Here is an 11,458-nt window from a genome sequence, read left to right on the forward strand (position 1 = left end):
GTACTCCCTTTTGGAGGTACAAATCACCATAGGATAGGCACCAAAGCTATGGGCTCCTGTTTGGCACTTCTGGAAGGTTTCTCTCCCTCTTGGACATTAGGAATATGTTTTGAGCCCTCCTTAGTAGAAACAGGGTGCCTGATATCCTCTTGGGGTGATGATGAGAGTTTCACACCTCTTCGGGGACTGTCTCCATCTGGAGATGACTCAATGCATTCTTGATGTGTAGGGGAAGTTTGCAGGGCTCCATGGGTAACAGAGGCTTTCCTCTGTTTCCTTCTGGTAGAAATAGCATGTCTGGGAATCTCATGAGGAGAGGTGGGATGCCTGAGGCTGTCTTCATGAGAAAGAGTGGTTCACATGCACTCTTCTGTAAGGATGGAGGATGGCTTGTCAACCTCATGCTCTGAATTGGAAGTTTGGGTGTCCCATTGGTCAGAAGGGGCTTTTTCTGATGGGGTTTCAGTAGACTTGGATGGTCTGTGAATGCCTTGGGTTGATAGGGGACTTCGGAGGCCCACCTCATGAGATGGTGAGCATCTGCAGGCTCCTTTAGCAGAATCAGAAGTGGCAAAGTTTATGTTAGTCACAGTTTTAAGCTTTACACCTCTTTTCTTAGATTTGCAAGCTCTGACCCACATTTTGGAAGAATGGCAGTGTTTCCAGCCCTCATGTTTTGAGCGCACAGATTTCAGGCCCTCTTGATCTACAGAGGAAGGGCTTGGTCTTGTTTTCCGCAATTTAGAAGGTGTGGGGCAATCTCCTGGAGGAGGAGAATGACTGAGACCCTTTTTACAAAGGATACTAGATCTGAAACTCAATTGTGATGATTTTAAGGGGGAGATGCTCCTTTGAGGAGTAGAGGTAGGACTGGATTTCTTTTCTGCATACTTGGAAGATGTGAGGCTACTTTCAGCAGAAGAGATACATTTTAAGGCATCAAGTTCTGAAAGGCAGTATCTGGTATCCCCTTCAGGAAATGGGACATGTTTCAATATCCTTTGGTTAGATTTGAAACGTCTAGGGCTCTTCTTGAGATAAGAGGAATTTCTCTGGCCATCTTCATGAGGAGGGGTAGGAATAATGTCCCCTTTGGCACAAAGGGACAGTCCCTTAAACTCCGTTGAAAAGGAATTACCCACGGTTTCTTGGGGAGATGGCACAGGTTTTAGAGGCCCCTTGGCTGGTTGAGAAAGTTCTAGACTTTCCTGGGGAAATGCTGTTGTTCTCAGGATCCCTTGTTCAGATACTAAAGTGCCCATAGCATCTTCATTGGGTTTCAAAAGACACAGAGACCCTAACACACATGCCAAAGCTTCTGGAGTCCCTGGCACAGATTCTGAATTCTTAGAAATGGATTGTGTATATGTCTGAGGTTCTTCTGCCTCTGGACTAAGTAGTGAAGGAGCTGGTAATTTGGGAGAATCTTGTGTGGCTGACAAAAATTCTATGACTTCTTGGGTGACAGGTGGTTTTTCTGCACTATTTTGCATACCTGCCCGTGTTTCTAGTGTGTCCTGGGAAGAATCAGAAAGTCCAAGATCTTCTGGATTGGATGGTGAATATCCTAATATCCTTTTTTTCCAAACAGGGTCCTGGAGGCTCTTGAAGTAACAAGGAATTTTCTGTAAGCCCTTGGGAAGATATTGATGTTTCTAGTACACCTTGGGCAGACAGGGAAGGTTTCTGAGACATTAAGACAGAATGTGACACTTTCAAATCCAATTGGACAGATGGAGAAGGTCTTAGACTCACTATGGTAGAGGCTGAAATTTCCAAAGCTCCTGGTGAAGCATGGGACATTCCTGGCTTGCCATGTGTACAGGTACAACATTCCAGATTCCCCTGTAAAGACAGGCAAGGGCCTCCAGCAGATAACAAAGGTCCCGGATTCACTTGAGCAGATAGGGACATTGTCAAAGGCTCTAGGGCAGATGATACAGATCCTAGTGTTCCTCGTCCAGATAAAGAAATTACCATGGGTCCTTTGGAAGAATGCATAGATTCTGAAGGATCTGAAGCAGATGGATCTGTTTGTTGAACCCTTTGTGGAGAATTCAAAGACTCATTTGGTCCCTGGAATGAAGTTAAAGGTCCCTCTGTAGGTTTAGAGAGATCTAAAGGCTCTTCTGTGGAAAGGGAAGGATCCAAAAGGCTTAGGGAAGAAAATGAGGAACTAAGTTGGGCAGAAATTGCAAGTTCCAGAGGTGAGTCATTGGATATTACATATCCTGGGGTAACTGTTGAAAATTTTTGTGCACCTGATGCAAATGATGAATATCCTAGAGTCCCCTGTGGAGGTGGCAAAGGTTCTACAGAGCCTTCTGTAGTTGCTGAAATCCTCAGAGATCCCTGGTCAGATCTCAAAGTCCTTGCTGTATTTTGAGCAGGGTGCATATATCCCTGACACACTGGGAAAGATGGTGAGTCTGCTACTGTGTAGTGTGTAGATGTGGACTGAGTTCCTATAACTTGTGTATGGAAAGAAGGATTTGAAAACCTTTTGGAAGATGTAGAATGTTGGGAAGACCTTTGTGGACATGGGGACAGATGTACAATACCCTGTGCAGAGAGACCGGGACTCACACCACCATGAGCAGGATCAGAAGATGCTGGAGTCCCTTGTTCTGAGGAGGAAAGACCCAGAGGATTATGAGAACATTCAGAACATTGTGATGTATTCATCATTGCCTGGGCTGAGATAGAAAGTTTCAGAGGCCCCTGGGCAGATTGCAAAGGTGCTAGATACCCTTGGGCAAATGGGAAAGTCTCTGCACCTCCTTGGGTAGAAACGGAATGTCTACCAAGTGTAGGAGGTGATGGTGGCAAAGTACCTAGAGTCACCGAAGTAGACTGAGAAGATGCTACAGCCTGCCTCACTTGTGGAAAAAGGCCTAAAGCACTCTGTGACTCTTCATATTGTGCCAATATCCCTGTGGCTTCTGTTAAATTTTCCAGATTTCTGTGGTTGGGGATAAAAGAACTTTGCATGGGCAAAGTTCCCTCTTCTGTCCTGAAAAGTACCTTTGGCTTTTGAAAAGATGACAAAGTTTCTAGATCCACTGGAGTAGGTACAAGATGCTCCTGAACACCCAGTACAGGTGGGCAATGCCCTATATCTGATGGTGAAGGATAAAAGGTTTCTTGAGATTTCTGGCTAAGTAGGGAAGTTCCAGTGTCCCTTGGGAAACCTGGGGATCTTTCTGCAAAATGATGGGCAGTTTTAGAAAATCCTACATCTGTATGACAAGCAGTTGGATGATGCAAAGTATCTTGAGCAAATGAAACACTTTGTGTATTCCCCTGTTTAGAAATGGGAAGTTTTAGAGACCCTTGGGCAGAACAGAAATGTCCAAAAGCCTCTTGGGAAGATGAAGAGCCTAGGGTTCCCTGTGAACCTAGGGTTCCTTGTGAAGATAAACAAATTCCCAGAGGCATCTGATCAGATGACACAGATTCTGATAGCAACTGAGTATTTTGGGGAGACGCCAGATGTCCTGGAGTGGGAAGCAAAATTCCCACAGTCTCCTTTGCAGACAGGGACGTTCCTACTGTGGCTTCTGCAGATAAAAAATTCCCCTCAGTGCCCTGAGCAGATGTGGAAGACTCTAGAGTAGTTTCTTTAGATTTCGTCACTTCTAGACGACATTCTTCAGATGAACAAGGTCCCAGAGTTCCTTGCTCAGATCTCAAAGATGATGGTGACACCTGTAGTGATGTAGTAAGATCCAGATGCAGTCCAGCACATCTGGAATAGTCTGAGATCCCTCCGGTAGATGGAGAGTATTTATTTGTTTCTGAAACTGCTGGGGAAGGAGATGAATGCAGTAGAGCCCCTCCAGAGGATCCCGAGATATGGGTCACTGCCTGGGCTGAGATGGAAAGTGTCAGAGGCCCCTGGGCTGATTGCAAATGTGCTAGTTTCCCGGGACCAGAAGGGAATGTTTCTGCACCTCCTTGAGTAAAAGATGAATGTCTACCAGGTTCTCGAGGTGATGGTGGCAAAGGTCCTAGAGTAGGCAAAGCAGATGTAGAAGATTCTGTATTCTCCCTCACTAGAGGCAAAGGGCCCGAGGTAGTCTCTGTGTGTTTACATTGTCCCAATGCTAGAATCCCTGTGGAATCTGCCAAAGGTTCTAGATTTTTTTGGGTGAATGACAAAGAACTTTGCACAGGCAAAGTCCCCTCTGCAGCTGTGCAAAGGTCATTAAAATTTTGAGAGGTTAGCTCATATCCTTGAGAGTCTTTACTAGATAGAGGATGCTCCTGAGAACCTAGTACAGATGGTGAGTGTGTTACATCTGCTGGTGAATATGAAATGGATTTTTGAGATTTCTGGCAAGGTAGTAACGGCCCAATGTCCCTTGAGGACGCTGAAGATCTATGTCCAGAAGGTTCAGAAAGGGGAGAAAATCTCATACCTTTCTGGCAATAAGTTGGATGTTGCACAGACTTTGGAGAAGATGGTACAGTTTGTACAGTCCATTGTTTAGTTGTGGACAGCTTTAGAGACCCTTGGTCAGAAAGGGAATGTCCAGAAGCCTCTATGGAAGATGAAGAGCCTAGAGTTCCTGGTGAAGATAAATAAATTCCCAGAGGCTTCTGATCAGATGACAAAGACTCTGAGACCACCGGAGGGATTTGGGTAGACCCCAACGTTCCTGCAGTGGGAGGCAAAGTTCCCACAGTCTGCTTTGCAGACATGGGCTTTCCTACTGTGGCTTGTGCAGATAAGGAATGCCCCCTAGTACCCTGAGCAGATGGAGAAAACCCTACAGTTTTTTACTTAGATTTGGTCCCTTCACATAAGCAAGGTCCCAGAGTTCCTTGCTCAGATCTCAAAGATGATGGTGACACCTGTAGTGATGTAGTAAGATCCAGATGCTGTCCAGCACTTCTGGGAATGTCTGATGTCCCTCGGGTAGATGTAGAGTATTTATTTGTTTCTGAAACTGCTGGGGAAGGAGATGAATGCAGTAGAGCCCCTTCAGCAGATTCCAAGATATGGATCATTGCCTGGGCTGAGATGGAAAGTGTCAGAGGCCCCTGGGCTGATGGTAAATGTGCTAGGTTTCCGGGACCAGAAGGGAAAGTTTCTGCACCTTCTTGAGTAAAAGATGAATGTCTACCAGGTTCTCGAGGTGATGGTGGCAAAGGTCCTAGAGTAGGCAAAGCAGATGTAGAAGATTCTGTATTCTCCCTCACTAGAGGCAAAGGGCCCGAGGTAGTCTCTGTGTGTTTACATTGTCCCAATGCTAGAATCCCTGTGGAATCTGCCAAAGGTTCTAGATTTCTTTGGGTGGATGATAATGAACTTTGAACAGGCAAAGTTCCCTTTGTCACTGTACAGTTTTTCTTTTGCAGTTGAGAAGTTAACAGCAAAAGTTCTTCAACTCCCTGGCCAGCGATGGGCTCCCCCAAACTGTCTTCTGCATTAAGGGAAACTTGTCCATGCAACTGAGTCGATGGTGAGAGTAATGGAGAAATTTGTGCTGATCCATTCAGTTCAAGATTTGATTGTGGATACAGGGATGTTGCAACAGCTTTTTGTAAAAACGGTGGAGGAGCTTGACTTTCTTGTGTTAGTGTGCAATGGCCTTGAGGCTTTGGTACATGTGGCAATGTTTCTGGTGTCCTTGGTACCCATGACGACATTCCCAAGGAACCTGACACCGAAGAAAAATGTTGATGAGCACACTGGGCAGACTCCGATGATCCCAGAATCTCCTGGGAAGATGTTGACTGCTGCATAGACTGTTGAGTATATGGTGAAAGGTCTAGAGATGCCTCAACAGATATGCTAAGTTTGGTAGATAGCAAATGTGCTAGATCACTTGAAACTTCTAAAGAAGACACCTGAGATCGTTGGTCAGGTTGTGAATGTCCTGTATGACTTGAGGTATGTTGCAAAGGGCCTTTAGTGACTTGGAGAGATGGTGAGGTATATTGAGATTCTGCTGTATATGACCAGTCCCCTGGCTTCTGTTGGTAAGATGGTAAATGTTCTAGAAACCCTGGGAAAGATGGCAAAGTACCAACAGTTTCCTGGACAGGTATAGAATGTTCAAGAGGTATTTGCTTACATCTCACAGTTGTTAGAGTGCCTGACGTAGTTTGGGGAAGTTTCTGAGCACATAGTACAGATGATGAAGGTTCCACAGTCCCTTGGGAATATAAAAATGCTTTTTTAGTTTTCCTGGTGGATTTAGAAGATCTTTGTTCAGATGGAAATTTTTCTGTTGTCTTAGATTCAGATTTGGGAGGTCCCATAGACCCTATAAGAGGCAAAGGATCTGTTGTAGTCCCTTGGACAGATGGCAAGTTATCCAGAGATTCTACCATGTGTGATGAGTGCTCTAGCTTCTTTTGGAAAGATGCTGAATGCTCTAGTTTCCCTGAGGTAGTTGTAGAAGAACCCTCAGTCCCCTGGACATGTTCAGAATGTTCTAAAGGCCCTTGCTTACATGTCACAATTGTTAGTGTTCCTGTTGTAGTGTGAGGAGGTGCAGATATTGAAAGTTTCACAGTCCCTTGGGAAGATAACAATGTTTTCTTAGTTCCCTGGGTAGATGGAGAAGATATCACAGCCTCTGTTACAGATGGTGGATGTTGCAGGGTATCTTGCATAGATAGAGAAATTGTAGAAGCCTTTTGAAAAGAACTGAAAAATTTCACAGGTCCTGGTTTAGATGGCGAATTTTCTAGAGCCCCAGTTTCAGATGTGGGCAGCCCCATAGCCCCTGTAGGACACAGAGAATGTATCTCAGCTCCTTGATTTGATGGAAATATTTGAGGCACCCTATCAGCATATTGAGTAGATCCTAAAGCTCCTGTCTTATGACATGATGGTTCTACAGTCCCCTGTAGTGATATAGACTGTCTCACAATGTCTTTTTCTGATTTGTATTTTGTACCTTCCTTTTGGGAGGATACCAAAGAACCTAGGGTCCCTTGTGCCAGTGATGACATTTCAAGAGACCTTTGCAATTGGAAATCCCCTAGTTTAGATGGTGAAAAATGCAGAGTCTGTTTAGAAGGTGTGTAAGTGGGCAGTGGTCCTTGGGTAGTTATCAAAAGTTCTAAGGTCTGTGAAGTAAATTGATCATGTTTCTGAGCATTTGCTGCAGTAAGTGAGTTTTTTCCACCATCCTTGGTGGATTGCAAAGACCCTTGAAGCCCTTGGCAAGATGAGGAAGCTAACAAAGACTCAGTAGCAAGAGTAGGTAAGGAAATTCCCACAGGATCTGGGCCAGGCAGCATATGGCTTGGAAAACCTGAGACATTTTTAAAATGTCCTGGAGATCTCTGAGAATCTGAATATGTCCCCATATCCACATCCACAGATGGCAATGGTCCTTTAGACACCTTAGAAGGTGAGGAAGGTGGCCTATCACCCAGAACAGAAAAAGAATGTCTGAGAGTTCCCTGTGTGGATGTGGAGAGTTCTGGAGTCTGTTGTGCAGAGAGAGATTGTCCCACAGCCCCTTGAACAGAATACAAAGGTGCTACACTTCCTTCTGAGGAGGAAGGAGTTTTATGTTGCCATTGAGTGAGTGGCATGACATTTAGGGGGGACACTGAGCCAGACTGAGATAAATCTAGAACTCCATGAATGTGGGGCAAATTGGATGGAGTCTCCTGAGATGACAGAGAAAGGCTCACAGGCTCTGGAGCCACTGGTAAGGGTCCAGGAGCCACAATGGCTGACGGGGAAATTGCCAGAGCTCCTGGTCTAGGTGGAAAAGCTCCTAGCAATCTTTGAGTACGTTGGCAGGCTCTTGTTTTACTTGGGAGAGATAACAAAGGTGCTAAAGTCCCTTGAGTACTTGGTGAAGTAGCATCAGTACTCTGGGTAGTTGTGGAAAGATCCAGAGGCCTTTGCAAGGACATCAAAGGTCCTGCAAACTCAGGTGAGCATGAAGAAGATTCCAGAGGCTCCTGAGTTGGGGGTGCATGTCTGGAAACTCCTTGTGCTGATGAAGAATGATCCAGATCTCCCGGAAGGTGGAGTGAATATCCTGAACACCTTGTTGAAGATGGAAAAGTTTTCTGAACACCTTGGCCAGGTGGCAAATGTTCTGTTGTTTCCTGGACACCCAGAGTTCCTGGGGAAAATGCTAAACATCCTAAAGACCTTTGCACAGCTGGTAAAGTTTCTAGATGCTCATGCTTAGATGTTAACGATCTAGCAGATCCTAGGGCAGATGGTAACTGTCCCACAACAAGAATGTTGGAACCAGAAGGTTTTTTAGATGCTTTAGAAGACATGGAAGATTTTTGATATGTTTGGGCTAAAGGCACAACTTCTAGATGATTTTTTTTACATGTTGACTTTCCCTTAGACCCTTGGTAATATAAAAGAGGTTGTGTCGTTCTGAAGTCTGATTGGCCAAAGGACCAATCACCTTGAACATGGGCAAAATGTTCTGGATCATTTGAGAGAGATAAAGAAATTCCCTGGAGCTCTGGGCCAGATCGTGAACAGACCAGAGCCTTTTGGTTAGACAGAGAAAGCCCTTGAGCCTTTTGGGGAAATATGGAATGTCCACCATACCCTTTGTCCAACTGGCAACTTTCCACAGTCCCTTGGTCATCTGTGGGATGTTTCAAGGCATTTTGGACAGATACAGAAGGGGTGGGACTCACTTGAGGAGTCGTTGTAGCGATTGATGTTTCTTTGGCAGCAGGAGATGATGCAAGTCCCCTTTCATCAGAAGTTCTGGAGTCTCCTTTATCAGAAGGATCAACACTCAACCTGTTTTTAGTAGAAACCGGATGCTTGGGGAAAACATGGGTAGAGGGAGAAGGTCTACTACTTCCCATCAGAGAAGGCATGTGAAAGGAACACTCTTGGGTAGATGGAGATAATTGTAAAGCACCCTGTTCAGATATGGTAGATCCTATGACCATCTGCACAGATGGGGAAGGTATTAATGTGTCTTGTGTACCCGTGCAATTCTTGCCCGTGGCTTCAGAGTGAGGGGAATGTCCTAGAGATACCTGTGTAGATGTGGCCTCTCCTAGAGCATCATGGACATATGTGAGAGGTATAAGAGCCTCTTGAGCAGGTAGGGAAATTTCTAGACCTCCTTGTGTACTAGTGGAAGTTCCAAGAAAATTTTCTTCAGCCTGAGAAGGGGATAACACCTTCTGTATAGAAGTATCAGGTGTCGTAGCCAGCTTGATAGGCAAAACAGGTTCCAAGGGCCCTTTTGAAGATGAAGTAGAACCTAGAGCCTTATGGGCATTTGGAAGATATTCTGGAGACATTTGTGGGCATGGAGAAGGACCAACAGCCCTTTGTCCAGGTGGATAAGAGTCTATAGCATCTTGTGTAGTTGGGGAAGATGGCTGATCCTCTTGAGGAGATAGGGAAGTTCTCATAGTCTCCTGTGAAGTTTGGGGAGGTCCTATGGATTCTTGTGCACAGGTAGAATCCAAGGAATTCCCTTCTTTAGCCGTACAGGATGCTACAGACTCTTGTGTGTGCAAATCACCTCCCACAGCACCTTGCTCACATAGAATTGGATCCAGAACCTTCTGTACAGATGGAATCTGTCCTAGAACATCTTTTGTAGATGTGTCACATCCACGAGTCATTTCTAAAGATGGGACTGTGGCTAGAACTCCTTTTGTAGATGTAGCCTGTCCTACAAACCCTTTATGTGATAGGGTAGTACTCAGACAATCCTGTACAGGTTTTGGAAATCGTAGCATCTTTGATGTATATGGGGAATCCTTTACAGCCTCTCCTACAGATACACAATGTCCCAGTGTCACCAAGGGCTGCATGGAGGGTTGTATGGTCTCAGCACACTGTACAAATATGGAGCTTGTTTGGCTCCCTGGGAGCATTTTGGCAGAATCTTGGCTGTTTGGGACCTGATGACAAGTCAGGAGGACCCTTTTGGCTGGTAGGGGATATTTGAATAATTCTTGATCAGATCGGGACTTTCTGGAGACCCGTTGTTTAGAGAGAGCATCTTTCAATCCTCTGCTAGAATGAGAATGTTCAGGGTCACTTTTCATAGCAGGAGAATGATTTAATCTTCCTTTCTGTGGGAGATCAGATTTAAGAACATGTCTTTGATGCTCTTCCATAGAGGGAGATAATCCTAGTGGCCACCTAACAGATGGAGAAGGTCTCAGAACCCCTGGGGAAGATGCTGATGGTTCTAGTTCACTTTGTGTATGTGCAGAAGGCACAAGAGTCCCTTTGGAGGACTCGGGAGTTTCTATCACATATAGCCTATGTGTGGAACTCTCAAGAGCCCCTTCTAAGGATGGCAAAGGTCCTTGAGCTCCTGGTATAGGTGTGGAAATTTTTGTCTCTGCTTGGGCAGGTATGAGCGGTGTGAGGCTCACTTTTGGAATCGTGATTGCATTTCTTTCCCTTTGGACTGTAAGAGATGATCTGAGCCCATTTTTTAATGGTAGAGGACTTTGAAAGCCCTCTTGGTTTAAAGGGGAAGTTCTGAAATCCTCTTGGTCAGCAGGGTCAGGTCTCAAACTCACTTTACTAGAAGCAGATTGCATGGGGCACTTTGGGGGAGAAGGGGAACATCTTTGGCTGTCTTTGTGAGAGGACTTAGTTTTATGCCCTGCTTTGGCAGCTGTCAAACATGTTGAACTCTCCTGGGGAGAGGAAGTGGAAGTCGATACATTTGAGACAAAAGAGAAATCAGTGATGTTACCTTTGGGAGAAGGAGGTTTGGATCCCTCCTTGTCTGATGGGGCCTGTTGTAGGTCCCCTTGACCAGAGGAGTCTTGTCCAACATGCTTTGGAGGAGAATTGGAAAGATTAGAGTTATGTAGGGTAGGGGATAACCTTTTGGAACTCCTTCTGGAAGAGGAGGCATGTATGATTTTCCTTTCAGCACAAGTGGGAAGTCTTTGGGATGCCTGGGTAGATGTGGAATGCCCCATAGACTCTTGGAAATATCTGGTTAGTTCGAGAACATCTTGGGTGGATAGGGACAGTCCCTGAGCATGTTGGGTGGATAGGGACAGTCCCCGAGCATGTTGGGTGGATAGGGAGAGTCCCTGAGCATCTTGGGGAGAAGTGGAAGTTCCCGGATCTCCTTGGCTAGATACGGAAGGGTGTGGGGAACCTTGAATATGTGGGGAGATTACCTGTCCATGTTGTCCAGCAGAAGACGGCCCAGGCACTGTGTGATCTTCTTTAAACTTGTGACTGGCATCTCCAGCCCCGTTTGTGGAAGATGCTGCAGGCACTCTATCACCCAACTGGTCAAAATCCATAGGTTCTTCAAACACAGTGGACATAGACTGGCTTCTTGTCACCTTCCCAGGGATGGGCACAGAAGAGGAGGCTACTCTTATTCTAGTGGCAGGCTGTAAAACAGATGGTCTGGTATCCCTGGTCAGTGGGTGACTCGTGCCCTCAGGAACCCTCAGAGGAATTGTAACTGTCCATTTTTGTTCTCTTTCAGGTTCC

The sequence above is a fragment of the Mus musculus genome, chromosome Y (assembly GCF_000001635.26).
Source record: "Mus musculus strain C57BL/6J chromosome Y, GRCm38.p6 C57BL/6J".
Taxonomy (NCBI): domain Eukaryota; kingdom Metazoa; phylum Chordata; class Mammalia; order Rodentia; family Muridae; genus Mus; species Mus musculus.